Source organism: Gavialis gangeticus, unplaced genomic scaffold (assembly GCF_001723915.1).
Source record: "Gavialis gangeticus isolate Ggan-Ray unplaced genomic scaffold, GavGan_comp1, whole genome shotgun sequence".
NCBI lineage: Eukaryota > Metazoa > Chordata > Crocodylia > Gavialidae > Gavialis > Gavialis gangeticus.
Window position 1 is genome coordinate 156,119,070 of NW_017729024.1, and position 14,005 is coordinate 156,133,074.

The 14,005-nt window shown below is 45.9% G+C and overlaps 2 long non-coding RNA genes across 4 annotated transcripts in view; one reads left to right on the top strand and one right to left on the bottom strand.

Annotated features, from left to right (window-relative positions):
• LOC109297872 overlaps positions 1 to 219 on the top strand; it is a 17,988-nt gene extending 17,769 nt beyond the window's left edge. The window contains exon 3 of the long non-coding RNA XR_002097453.1: positions 209 to 219. This is a non-coding gene — a long non-coding RNA (uncharacterized LOC109297872). The remainder of the gene's footprint in view (positions 1 to 208) is intronic.
• LOC109297871 overlaps positions 1 to 14,005 on the bottom strand; it is an 82,889-nt gene that overhangs the window by 59,139 nt on the left and 9,745 nt on the right. The gene's annotated exons all lie outside the window — the stretch shown is intronic.

The following is a 14,005-nucleotide window of genomic DNA, read 5'->3' on the forward strand; positions in this document are numbered from 1 at the left end:
TGCATTGGGGTCACTGGGGCCTGCCCTGAAACAGTGCGGGGCCAGGTGACAGCCACAGCGGCCCCTGCCCAGTCCCCGTTGTCCGCCTCTGAACCATGCTGCATTGTGGAGGCTATGCCAGAAGCCTCCAAAGCCCCCACAGCCCCTGCTACTCCTGGTGAGTAGAGGCTTTTTTTTAAGAGCTGAAGGCTGGAGGTGCAAGCAGGAGATGGGGCCAGGTGGGACAGCCATCGGAGGGTCTGGGGGAGTGGCCGGGGGGAAGACTGCAGGAGCCGGCGGGGGGATGGGGCCAGGCAGGACAGCAATCTGGGGGGCTAGGGAAGCAAGCAGGGGTGGGGCATGTGGGCCCTGCAGGGGGGTGGTAGCCCCTACAGGGGCCAATTGGCCCCTGTATGGGGTCTATGGCCCCTGTTGGGGGGCTGTAGCCCCTGTGGAGGGGCTGTAACCCCTGTGGGGAGGCTGAAGCCCCTGCTGGTGTAGCTGCAGCCCCTGTGATTATCCCTTACTATGTTATAGTATTCCATGGGACGCATCCACATATGCAAGCATGTGTGCTTGTAGCAGCTCAAATAGCAGCTGTGCAAATTTGAGCCAGGGCTTTTTTGCCTTAGTGCATGTGCCCGGACATGCACTTTGGTGTGGGGCAAATTGTGCCACTTGGGGCAAAATAACCCTGCCTGGCTCCTCCTGGATCTGCAACCAGGGGGAGCTAGAGCCTGGGGCCAGCACCTGTGCTGTCCTCAGCCATATAATAAGCTGCCCTGTACTGGCCCCTGTCAAATAGCTCAGGGCTACTTGCTCTCAGGAGCTTCTGGGGTCCAGCCAATTGGTACCTGGGGACACTACCCTTTGTGCCAGCTGGACTGCTGAAGCAGCCCTGAGAGTTCCCTTCACGCTTTACCTACTGCAGCAGTCTGGCAGTGGGGGCTGCTGCCTGGCTATAACCTGCCCCGCTTTTTTCTGCCACGGGTTTTTTTGACCCCTAGATATTTGCAGGTTTTCTCATTCCCACACGTGCCTCTTGCAGTGTCTCAAAGGGCTTTGAGATGCTGCAAGATGCACATGCACACTCATCTGGACACACCCATGGAGTCCATGCCTCCCCTAATCAGAATGGTGCCTAACCCCAAGATTGTGCTCTCAGCATCAGGCAGCTTTCCAGTCCATCACTCTGAAGGGTTTGTAAAAGATAAATCCTGCTGCAAGAATGAAAGGAGATCAGAATGCAGCAAAAAATAGTTTCCTATCAGTAAGAAAAGTACTGAACCTATCCCAAAAAAGCACTGCCTGAGGCCAACCTAATATCTCAAGTTTCAGGTTACAAATGCACACTCATCAAGACACGGCAACATAGCACTCCAGACAGGAAGTGAGCCAAATCATCAGCAGGGATCCTGGTTTTCTCTGATAAAAAATCCCCAATTTTTGGATTTGAAAAGTAACACAAAATTCACATTTTCTCATGATTAAAATGAAACACCACTAATATATAGATATACTTATAGTGGTGTTTCATTTTAATCAAGGAAAAATGTGGTTTTTTGGTTAGTTTTTTTTAAACCAAAAATTGGGGATTTTTTCTTTATCAGAGAAAACCAGGATCCCTGGTCATCAGTGCCAAATGCACAATCATCCTGTGACAGCAACCAAGAAAAGCACCTGCACAGGAACTCATTTCAGAACCCAGGAGTCCAGAAAGAGGCTTTACAAAATGAGGATGCATCCAACCAGGAAAATCAGTGGGCTCAGGATTTCAGAACACAGGAGGGAGACTCAGACTGGTACTTATCTATGCAGAGACTCTACCAGTTTTTTATTACAATATGATGATGTTCGTGTTCCAGAAGCTACATAACAATTCTGTGGCTAGGCAGGGTTTTCATTTCATATTAATTAAAATTTAGATCCCAGATCTGTTGGGCAAGATCCCCAACATGTTGGAAGGTTTCTCTCTCTTTCTCTCTCTCTCTCTCTCTCTCGAATGCCCCTCACCTCTAATTCCAATAAAACATGACATGTTGACATATAATCTAGCAGTGACAAAAACAGAGCTATTGATGTCATAGTGGCTTGAGTTTCTATTTATCACTTAACCATCCAGCATCATATTTCTTGGGTAACAGTTACAACCTTCTTAGTATGCTGCACTTACCTAGTAAGTGCCCTGGGACTCATAAATCAGAGCCAGCCACTGAGTTTTATTAAAAATTGGCAATGATATTTAGCTGGTTCTCTCACCCATCTTGTTTTATCCATCCTCTCTCTCCCAGCCTTGACTCCTCTTTTGTTTGTTTTGGAGACGTACATTGCCATGTGCAGATGTATTGCAGAAATTGATACTGAAATTCTGCAGGATTCTGGGGCTCTGGAAAAAACTCATAATCTGCAAAGAAGGGGAATATTATCCAATTCTACCCCACTGACATTAATTACAGCTTAATTACATTCACTTCCATAACAGATCCAGTGCTTCAGCCACAGTCGTCATTCTCACTCCCTCACCACTTCCACCATTTAACCCACCCCCTGATTCTGAGTCACTAATATCTCTCAGCCCACTCCTCCATTGGCAAACAACATGGAATGGATTTATATTGCCAGCAAAGCAGCAACCGCAGATGCAAGGTCTTTAGTTTTGCTGACACGATGACAATACTTCTGGGACTTGGTATTATAATGATTCCCTAGGGGGAAGGATGAAGATGGAAGGAACAGACATCCCAGTTCCACCACTGCTGTTATTCAATAATCATTTAAGACAGCAGCAGAGGCTGATTCTGTTAAGAAGGGGGCTTTAAAGATGATATCCTAGGGCTATGATATGTGTGTGTTTAGAAAAAATAACAGGGTATTAGAAGCATAGTCCTGTCTGCAACAGTTCAAATAATGAAGCAGAAGACAAAGAAACTTTATGCTTAAAACTTTTCCCGGCAGGCCCATGCTCACAGTGCTGCTGCCAGCATGTCCTGTCCGCCTAAGCATGCCATACCAGGGTCTGCTCATCTGCCATGACTTGATGTTACCCGAGGTTTCACCAGAAGATATTGTTTAGCGTTTCTCTATTATCCTGAGTGACTTGGCTCATACTTCTTCTGTGGAGCTCCTCCTCCCCTGCACCCCACCCCTTTTGACCCAAGTGATCTGGTTTGGTCTTGGTAGGACCTGAGTGTGCTGCAGGTACCATCTGTCCCCCCAGATGGGCTGCCTTCATGGCTTTTGACAGGACCACTGCTCTGGTCTCAGACTGAAAAATCCTGGCAATGTTATAAAACATGAACTGAAATCATTTGAGTGACCCAAGCAAACAGGGCAATGATGCTCATTGCATCTGGTGCCTTTTCTCAGCACTCCCACCTATGTGTGGCAAGCTTTGTATGGCCACTGTGAGATCATTGGGATTATGTCCCAAGAGCACCAATGCCCTGGGTCGCTTGGCACCTGGCCATGTCTTATAGCATCCCATGGGGTGTCTCCTCGTGCGCATGTGACCCTTAGGATCCTGATACTGGCCAGTCAGGGATTTTTGGGTCCAGAACCATTCAAATGTGGTAGACAGCTCCTCCAAGCTCTCAGGTGGGTTCTTTCCTTCTGTGGGTCCCACCAACACCTCCTGAGATGCCTTCATCCCACCCTGGCTGCCCTGGGTATACCTGCTGGGAAAGTCCCACATGGGTGAAGTCATGGTTAGGTCTGGTCCCTTTTGTCCATCTGTGGCTGCTCCCACACTGATACCTGGGTTCTCTTTCCCAGGCATCTAGTCAACTGTGGCATTGTACAGCTTACTGGGGCACCCTGCCTGAGGATGGGTCCCTGGCTTCCCTGATGCCGGTATGTAATTGCTCAGGTCGGGGGGTGTCCCAGCCATGGTCTGAGCTGCCATGCTGCCTGGCAGCTGGTCTCCGTATGGTTGCGCTGGATCAGTGCCAGCTGTGGGGAGAGCTTCCACAGGCTTGGGGGGTCTCCCTCTTTCTCTCTGCCCCCGATGCAGCCAGCGAACTCCCTACCTGGACACCAGCAGCACAGTAAGTGGGATGCAGGCCTGCCACATTCTCCTATTAAAGTCAAAGGAGTTTTTTCATATTCCTATAAAATTATCAGTACTGTAGGGTTAAAATTTCTGAGAAAATTATCCAGTGGGATAATTTAAGACATGGGAGACAGAGTTTCTACCTTTGGTGATAGTGAAAATAGACTCTGGAGTTGACTGTGTCATGCAGACAGGAGAAAAAAAGTGAGACGCTTTAATTTCCTGGGCACTGCCCAAAGAGTGAAAGCAGTTCAATAACTGGATAAGTCTCCTGTAATAACTGAGAGCTGTCCAGCTTGTCAACACCTGGGCAAAGAGACAAACAATACTTTCACAATGGTCTGCAAGAGCATAAAGAGGAAGGACTAGTGTTTTTCTGTTCTTTACCCCTGATAATGATATGATCCTCAAAGATTCAATTAGGCCAGTGGAAAGCCCTAATTCAGCAAAGCATTAAACACTGAAGTCAATAGGAATAGTCAAGGGTTTGAAGTTAGACAAATCCTTAAGTATCTGCTGAATCAGCACTTATCTCAGGATTAACTCCATGTAAGTCAAAAGTGAGTACACTGTAAATACTGAACATGTTGATTAGGTTCAGAAAGAAAAAACGAGCCCCAAATCCTTAAAAAGTATTCACAAAGATTTATTTTGTTCTGCTGCACTGCATTAGCTTCATTGAAGTCAGTTTATACTTGAATAAAATCCATAGGAAGTCCAGATCAAGTTGACAGATATTCAGATAAGCAACACTGAGTCCAGACTCATACTCTAGACATATAACACTTTTACAGGTACCTCTGCAGCCACTTCTCAACTGTGGGACAGCCACTGTAGTTTTCATGACATCTTTTAACTTTCTCCAGTGTCTCTAATTGAACAGTTAAGAAGCAAATACCTGCCTCAGTTAGAGGTAGTTAATAGTACCAATCACCTGCCTCCCCTACTACTTTAGAATATTAAAAATAATTTTCTCAAAAGGCCTTTTCATGTCCTTGAAAGGATTCTGTGATTCAGCCAGGAGCCTTCCAGGATAGTTGCATTTATCAGCTCACTTCATGTAATGTTGTTCAAGCACATTCAGCTGACTGCAGAAGAAAAATCACAAGGAATGTCTTTGGAAGACTGGCATGATGGGCCCCATGGGCAGGGTTCTTCCTCCTGTTGACTGGAAGGAATCCCTGTTTAAATACATAGCAAAACAAACCTTGTATTATTTTTAACAGCTGTACCTATACTGGCCTGCTTTAAGAAAACCTTGGCTGCTTTTCATATTATCCAAAGGCAAGAGTCTGCTTTCCATTTCAAACTATTTTTCACAAACTTGTTGGTGAAAGAATCTTTTGGGACCCAGCTCACTGGCATCTGGGCTCTCATAATTTTAAAATGTTAGGGAAGCCAGTCAAAAAACTTAGAAAATAAAGTTTGATCCTTCAATTACCAGCTGGAATAAGGCAGAGTGGTTATTCTAGTACTAAGGTACTGAAAGACCTGGTAATGAGGAAACTCTGTTAAAGACCGGCTCTGAGGTTTTGGGCAAGACACTTGTCCTTTCTGAGCCCCAGTTTCCCCACCAGTAAAATGAATCTAATACTGCTCCTCTACTTTTGAAGTCTAAAGATGCATACTTGTTACTTGACCTCCTTACTGGAGTTCACCTGCTATACTATTTGGAAGCAGACACATATTTAGTTCCAATGAAAATTACTGAATCACTCCAATAGGAAGCCTGCTTGGTTTATGTATTCACATAGTTCTGTGGAGATGAGAAGTGCTCTTCATCTAAATAAGGGAAGCATGAAAAAACAGGAATACTTTGTAAAATTATAATAATTTTTAGTGCCATAGCAGCACTTATTCCCCTTTAAATATTTAAAGTATTTTCCCTAGAATTTTTAATGCTAGTGAGTAATAATAATGCTTATGTGGGTCTCATTATCATCTGCATGGGAATAACCCATATAAAGGCATGAAAGTCCATGAATTTTAGCTTTACTCTTCGTTGGAGAGCAAATAGCCCCTCAGTTGGGACTCTTTCAATTATTTTCAAACTCCTTAGGCTCCCCTTGTTCATGAGTCTAAGAATATATCCTGTGAGTCTGCTCCTACTAAAAAAAGCATGCCAAAACAACACAAGTTGCTCTAGGCCAAAGCTCTGCAGTATCTGTAGTGTTCTAGTCTGCTGTAGTTGAATACTATTACACTTTTAATTATGGTGATTCTGCGGATCAGAGACACATACAGAAGCGGATTAAGATTTACTGGGGCCCTGGGGTGGCCCCTCCCCCAACCCGTGCCCTGCCCCACAGCCATGGGCTCCATCCCTGGCCAGCACAGCGAGAGCAGCAGCCAACTGCAGGTCCAGGGCAGGACCCGGCACTCAGCTTTGTGCTGGAGCAAGAGTCTGGGAGTGGTCACACAGGACCATGCACAACATCACCCCACAACTGGATGGCACTGGGGGTGTGGAGCTGCTGCCCACCAGACACATGCAATGCAGACCAAGCTCTGGGGCAGCCCCTAGCCCCACCATGGCTCAGTGTGGCTACAGCACTGCCCAGCAAATGTGCAGGACTGTGGCCAGGCTGGGCCAGGACCTGGCTGTGCCCAGCTCTGCTCCCTGCTCCAGCCACTCCCAAGGCTCCAGCGCAGTTGGACCTCATGCCCTGTCTGGTACTCAGCAGTTGCAGCCACAGCCCACCCTGTTACACATGCCTGGCCTGGCCCAAGCAATGGTGTCATCCACACCGAGCTGCCTCCTCTCCCCTCATGCCCACCCTCCAGGCATCCAGGGGCTCCTGTTTGGCAGCAGCCCCGGGCCCAGGCCCAGCTGGCCTGTGTGTTAATCTGCCTATGGGCACATGTAGGCATAAAGAAAAAGAAAAACCTGATGTCCAAAAATGGTAAGATAAACAACTCTGAGGGTCCTAAATAAAGCAGTACTCTGATGTAGATGCTGTCTCCTGGCTAGATGATCTGCAGTTAGAAAACTCTTCCTAGTATATAATCTAAGTCTCCCTTACTGCAAGGTAAACTCATTACTTTTGATCCTTCCCCCTGTGGGCGCTAAAACAATTGATCATTGACCTATTTATAGCAACAGTTTTTTGTATTTGAGACTTTTCAGATCCTTCTTTAGTCCTCTTTTCTCCAGACTAAATAACCTCAGCTAAATAACTCTTCCAACCTTTCCTCATGTAATGCTTTATTCCTCTCCTTTGGACTCTTCAATTTATCTCTATATTTCCTAAAGTTCAGTGGCCAGAATTGGGCACAATATTCCAGAGAAAACTTTACCAGAGCTAAGTGTATGGAAGAATCCCTTCTCCTGACTTGTAGGTGATATTGCTATAAATACATAAAGCATGTCATTAACTTTTTTTGCAATACAGTATTATCCTCGTGGCTCATATTCAGCTTCTGATCTCCTATAATACCCAGGTCCTTTTCCTGTAGTGCTGCAGTCAGTCATTCCATATTTTGGATCTGTGCATTTATTTGCTCCATCCTAAGTGCAGACTTTACTCTTAAAATTAACCAACTGAACCCTATTTATTTCAGATCATTTGTCCAGTTTATCAAGGTCCTGTTGTCTAAAATATCTGCTGCCCCAGCCAACCTGGTGCCATCCACAAATGTACCAAATATATGTTCAATTCTACTTCCAGCTCAATAATGAGGATATTGAACAGTTCTAAAGCAGGTCAGCTGCTCTTTTCCTATTTAAATTTCCGTGGCATAGAAAATACATGGATAGTCATTATAAGACTAGGGAGGGAAAGGCAGAATATTAAAATATTCCTTATAAATGACAAACATTTGACTGATATACAAGGACATCATCCTTAAATTAAAAAACTTATAAAGATGATAAAATACCACTCAAGTTGTTTATCCCAATAACAGAGAAAAATGTAATAAAACAAACTAACAAGTCTCTAATTCAAACAATTAATATGGAACTTTGGCTCTTATCCTCTATGAAGCAGAACTCTAGGTTGCTTAACACTCTATGCATATCTACATGAGATGCTTTACTGTGCATTAGACTAATCTCATGCACAGTAAAGTGTCACCATCTATACATGCACTATGCATTAAAGTAGTCTAATGCACCATTTGCTAGGACCAACACATACTGGTACTGGATAAACAGCACAGTAGTGCGTGTGTAGGTGCTGACTGATAGCACTTTTGCTCCTGGTCAGCCCAGGAGGTAGGGGGCTACTGCTGCCTGACTAAGCCCCGATTCAGGAAGACCCGTGCTGGCTGCAGGGGCAACTGTCTCCCAGCCCCATGCAGATCAGAACCTATCCCAATGTGCACAGATCTGGGACACAGCTTCCCCTGCAGCTAGCACAGCTTTCCTAGCCCCATGCACATTGTAACCAGCCCCTATGCTGGGCTGGCACTCAGGGGAGTCTGGAGCTTCCCCTGAATGCTGGGGGGGGGAGGGGCAGAGCAGGGAAGGAGCTGATTGGGCTGCTCCTGTTGGGTGTAAATCTGGTTCCAACAGGGTGCACGTGTAGACATGCTCCCAGACACATCTTACTGCACCTTATTTTACTGTGCAGTAGCCATTAATCGCATGTGTAGACACACCTACTGTATAATAGATCTTGTTAGATTGCACTGCATGTTCTTACTGTTTTTCAGTTTTCCTTCACGATCAGGTCATCCCATATCTCACTAACTATGCACCTGTTAGAGATATGCAGATTATACTAGGCACCAACAATGGGTACATGGTTTGTCTTAAACAGGAATCTCAGGAAATCGTCTGCCATCTCTCCAAAATACTATTTATAAAACACAGAGGGAAACAAAAATGTTTCATCTGTAATACAGGGAATCAACCTAGCCTGTATACCCTATTAAGACCAATATTTTCTGAATTGATATCATGTACATGGCCAAAAATATTTTAATTCTTGGGCAATCCAAACAAACAGGACCCTTTCACTCATCTGGTAAATGAAATGCAATAAGAATTTGCCTCCAGTTCAGCCACCTGGTGCTGAAGAACTTCATTTATGTTGCTCTTTTTGAAGCTGAGCCACTGTCATATGTATTTAATAGTCATTGGATAAAATGGGCAGATGAGTGCATAGGTTTTTGGCCCATTGGGAGCAAAGAGCCTGGCTAAAACCCAGGGCTCCCTCCCTTCCAGAACAGCAGTCATCTCACTGGCCACCCTACAGCATGTTTGTCTTCTGGCCTCACATCTGGCTGGCTCAGGGAAACAGTTCAAAAGGAGCACTGGAAAGGAACATACAGCCTAACCTGCTATATGATGGCTAGAGCAGTGTGCTGGGAGATCAAAGGGATGCAAGTTTAAATCTTCTCTGGGCAAGGTTGGGAGAGCTACAACGGGGTCTTTGGCTTCCTTTGTAAGTATCCTAACTGCTCAGCTACTGGGGCTAAATCATGGGAGGGCTGTCCACTGTCTAACACCTGCTAGTTTCTGGTCAGCTACATTTTTATGACTTACATGCATGACTCAGGCCTGAGGAAGAACGCCTTGCATTTGAAAGTTTGTCTAACTTTATCCCAACTACATAGTTGGTCCAATAAAAGATATTACTGTAAGAAATCCTTGCCCATTATGTTAGATGCATGGGTAGGATCCAGAAAGGGTGTACAGACATAGTCACCTACCTGCCCTGCCAATGTGTAGCTTCACTAAACACAGGCTCACACCTCCATGCTGCAGGGGAAGTAGAATGTAAGTGCCAAAAATATCTCCCCCACACCTAGAATGCTACCACATAGACACATAAAGGGAAATAGATTTTCAGCTTATGCTGACATATTGAATAAGTTGAAGTACGTTTGATGTGGACAGTTTCTTCTTTACTGTCTTCTAATTACTGAATAGAGGGCCTTTATAAAAAAGCAAAAAGAGACAAAATCTAGTGAGGTTTCTTGGACCCATTGCTTATTTAATAGTAAGCATATTTCAAAGGAGATCAGTAGTTAAAGCAGAAAGGAGTTAAACAGTTAGTTGACATTTACTTTCCTATGCAACTCCAAGTCCAATTCCCTGTTACATTTACCATTTTATCCACTTACTTATCACTCTGTTTCATTCAACAGTTTTGTTTTCTCACAAACTTAGGCTAAGTGCTCTGGGACAGTGATCTCTTCATACTCCTATTGTTTGTATTGATGATAGCACAAAGAAAACCTGGATGTTGGTTGAATGGGGCTGCTCATATAAATTAAATCATGTATATGTGTAAGTATTATTTACACAACACAGTATTAGAGCGAAGTATTAGAATCTTAGTCTGTTAGTGGTTTGAGACATGAACTGTATTTCTGAATAGTGCTTAGCAAACTGTGGGGTTTTGCCCAGAATTCATAACTATGATACAGAAAGATATTCAGACATCAGCTACATCTCTCATTTCTGACAATCCTCAAACCACAATTCCTAGATTATCTATCTGTCCACAATGTGCTGCCAGTTCTGGTAAAACAGACAGTAACTAAAAAAGCCATTTCCAAAGCAATACGGATGTTATCATAGACATTTACTGCAAGAGTCAATAAGCTCTACAAATATTTGTTTATCTCATTGAAAGCTATCTTACCAGAGGGTATCAATAGGGAGATTTTGCATTTACTTTTGGCAATAAGGATATAGAATATGCGACACAACAGAATTTACAGAGAGAATTAAACATCAAGATTTACTGATCTGAGATGTAAATATTGAAAGAAAGTAAAATTAAGGTCAGTATTTTCCTGGAGGGAAAGTAAACTCTGATGAACAGCAAAACCTAAGGTCAATCAAATTTCTTGATTATGCTTTCATTTACATTGGCATATACCAGGAGTAATTCTACTGTAGTCAGTGTAGTCTCTCAGCTTGAAACTGGTGTGAGTGGAATTATCCTCAGTAAAAGTAACTTTACCTTTTTTTGGTCCTAAGGAAAAATTTATCTTGAAATATCACCATTGGGTGCATCCAGACACATGGGGACATTTGTTTCCCTGGGGACAGGTAGCAGCAGCACAAGGTGTGGCTTAGAGTAGTCACGGATTAATTTATTGGGGCCCGGGGTAAACATAAAATTGGAGGCCCCCCACAAGGCAAGGGTGGGTTCCCTCTGTGTCTGCCAGGGGGCTGCAGCTGGGCCTACCCAGCCTCATTGGCACATCCAGGATGAGCCAGGGGACACAAGCACCACTGAAATGAAGGCAGCCCTGGCCCTGGCCCAGCCCAACACCTGGCAGGTGTCATGCAGCTGGGTCTGCAGTCCTCCAGCACTGTGGGACAGGCCAGGGCTGAGGCAGGGGCCAGGGATGAGGCCAGGGCCGAGGCCAGAGCCAGAGCCAGAGCCAGAGCCAGAGCCAGGGCTGCAGTTGGCTGGAGTGGGGCATGGGCTTCGTGCTGACCCTGGCTGACCGCCCACCTGCCCCTGTGCTGGCCCTAGCAGGGTGGGGCTGTCCCATTCCATTCTGTCCCAGCAGTGCTGGTGCCAGCAGCTGCCCGCAGATGGCAGAGAGTGGGATTGGGGCTGCCCATGGCACTTCCTAGCAGCAGACAGCCCTGGGAAGCTGCTGCCCCAGCCTTCCCCCTAGATGGAGAGGAGGAGGTGCATGCTAACTGCCCTGGATGCCCATGGCCAGGATGCCTCCCTTGGCTGAGCTGCCCCTGGTGCCCCAGGGAGCCCTTGATTGGCAGGGGCCCCTGTGCCCAGGCCCACCAGGGCCCATGCATTTATCTGCCAATGCCTCAGAGGGATGAGGGCTCAAGGGAGGAAAAGAGACTGCAAAAGCCCCAGATGGCAAGAACTGAAAGAGAAAAGAGGTTAGGTGTCTGCTATCCCCAGCAGCCCTGCCCCCGGAAACTGAACTACGAAAAAATTGCAGCCAAAAGGGCAGGCACCTGCCTGAGCTGCAGAGATTAACAAGCAACCCCTGTGCTCAGACCCTGCAACAGGACTGGCTGGCCACAAAGGGAGTGGCTCACGTGAATAAAATGCTTACCCTCAGGCTAGAGAGAGCACTTTAACCCTGGTGCCTTAAAGAACGCTGCAAGCTTTAAAGCCCTTTGGGAACAGAGAGAGGGAGAGAGTTTAACCCCTTTGAGCACCTATAGATATGCCAGACTTCTGTTCCGTTGCATGTTAATTAGCATATGTTGGAGTATATTTGAGAAGACTCAATGAATCAAGCAGATTAATCAAGCAGACTCAGAGCAGACTCAAATAATTGAATCTGCTGGAGCGTGCTAATTAGCATGCTCCAGCAGCTTCCACATCATGGGTATTCAGTATCAGCATGCTTCAAAATGGCTTCATAGATTCATAGATGTTAGGGGCTGGAAAGAACCTTTCAAGTTAATCGGGTCCAGCCCCCCCTGCACTTGGACGGGAAAGACTGCTGGGGTCAGATGACCCCAGCGAGATGCGTGTCCAGAGGTTTTTTTAAGATATCCAAAGTAGGTGATTGTACCACCTCTGGGGGAAGTCTATTCCAGACCCTGGACACTCGAGCTGTAAAGAAGTTTTTCCTTATAGATTTCATAGACCTTAGGGGCTGGAAGGGACCTCATGAGATCATCGATCCCAAAAAGATAAACATCCAAATGACTTTTGAATGAGTCCAGAGTAGGTGCTTGCACCACCTCTAGGGGGAATCTGTTCTAGACCTTGAACACTGGAAATGTAAAGAAGTTTTTCCTTATATCAAGTTTGAATCGGCCTTCTAGAAGTTTGTGGCCGTTGGACCTAGTTATCCCTTGGGGAGCCCTGGTAAACAACTGTTCTCCCAGATCCTGATGCACCCCTCTTACATATAAGCAGCCACCAAATCCCCCATGAGCCTTCTCTTCACAAGGCTGAAGAGTCCCATGTCCCTCAGCCTCTTCTCACAAGGCTTGCTCTCTTGGCGATTGGTCATATCTGGACTCTCTCAAACTTATCCACTACCCTCCTGAAGTGAAGGGCCCAAAACTGGATGCAGTACTCCAGCTGCGGCCTCACTGAGACTGAGTAAAGTGGAAGGACAACATCCCTGCTTTTGCTTGAGATGCATCTGTGGATGCATGCCAGAGTTTGGTAGTTTTGCCAGCCATGGGATCGCATTGGTGGCTCATGTTCATCTTGTGGTCAACCAAGACCCCCAAGTCTCTTCTGGTTGCAGTGCTAGTGAGTATGGTACCACCAAGGGTATAAGTATGATGCTCGGTTTTTTTCTCAAGGTGTAGTACCCTGCACTTCTCTACATTGAATGCCATCAGGTTTTGATCCACCCACTTTGTAAGCATGTCCAGGTCAGCCTGTCTCCCCAGTCTGTCCTCCAGCATGACCATCTTCCCCCATAGTTTAGTGTCGCCCGCAAACTTTGCCAGTCCACATCTGATGCCCAAATCCAGATCATTAATGAAGATATTGAAGAGTACCGGCCTGAGCACTGAGCCCTGGGGGACTCCACTGGTAACCCTGCATCACATTGATTTGTTCCCATCAACTAATACCCTTTGGGTCCGACCCTGGAGCCAGTTCCCCAGCCACCGGACCATGAGATGGTCAAGGCCACAGTTCCCCAGCTTGGTCATGAGGACATCATGGGAGACCAAGTCAAAGGCCTTCTTGAAATCCAGATAAATCACATCAACCTCATTTCCCTTGTCCAGGCAAAGCGTCACCTGACCATAGAAGGAGATGAGATTGGTCAGGCAAAACCTTTCAGTAATTAAACCATGTTGGCTGGCATTCAGTACATTGCCCTCCCTTAGTCTGTTGCAGATGGATCCCTTGACAATTTTCTCCAAGATCTTTCCAGGGATGGACGTCAGACTGATAGGTCTGTAATTCCCTGGATCTTCCTTCCTCCCTTTCTTGAAGATTGGGACCACGCTGGCTCTTTTCCAGTCTTCTGGTATATCACCCAAGCACCACGAGCTTTCAAAGATCTTGGCCATAGGGCATGCTATGATGTTCACCAGCTCTTTTAAGACCCTTG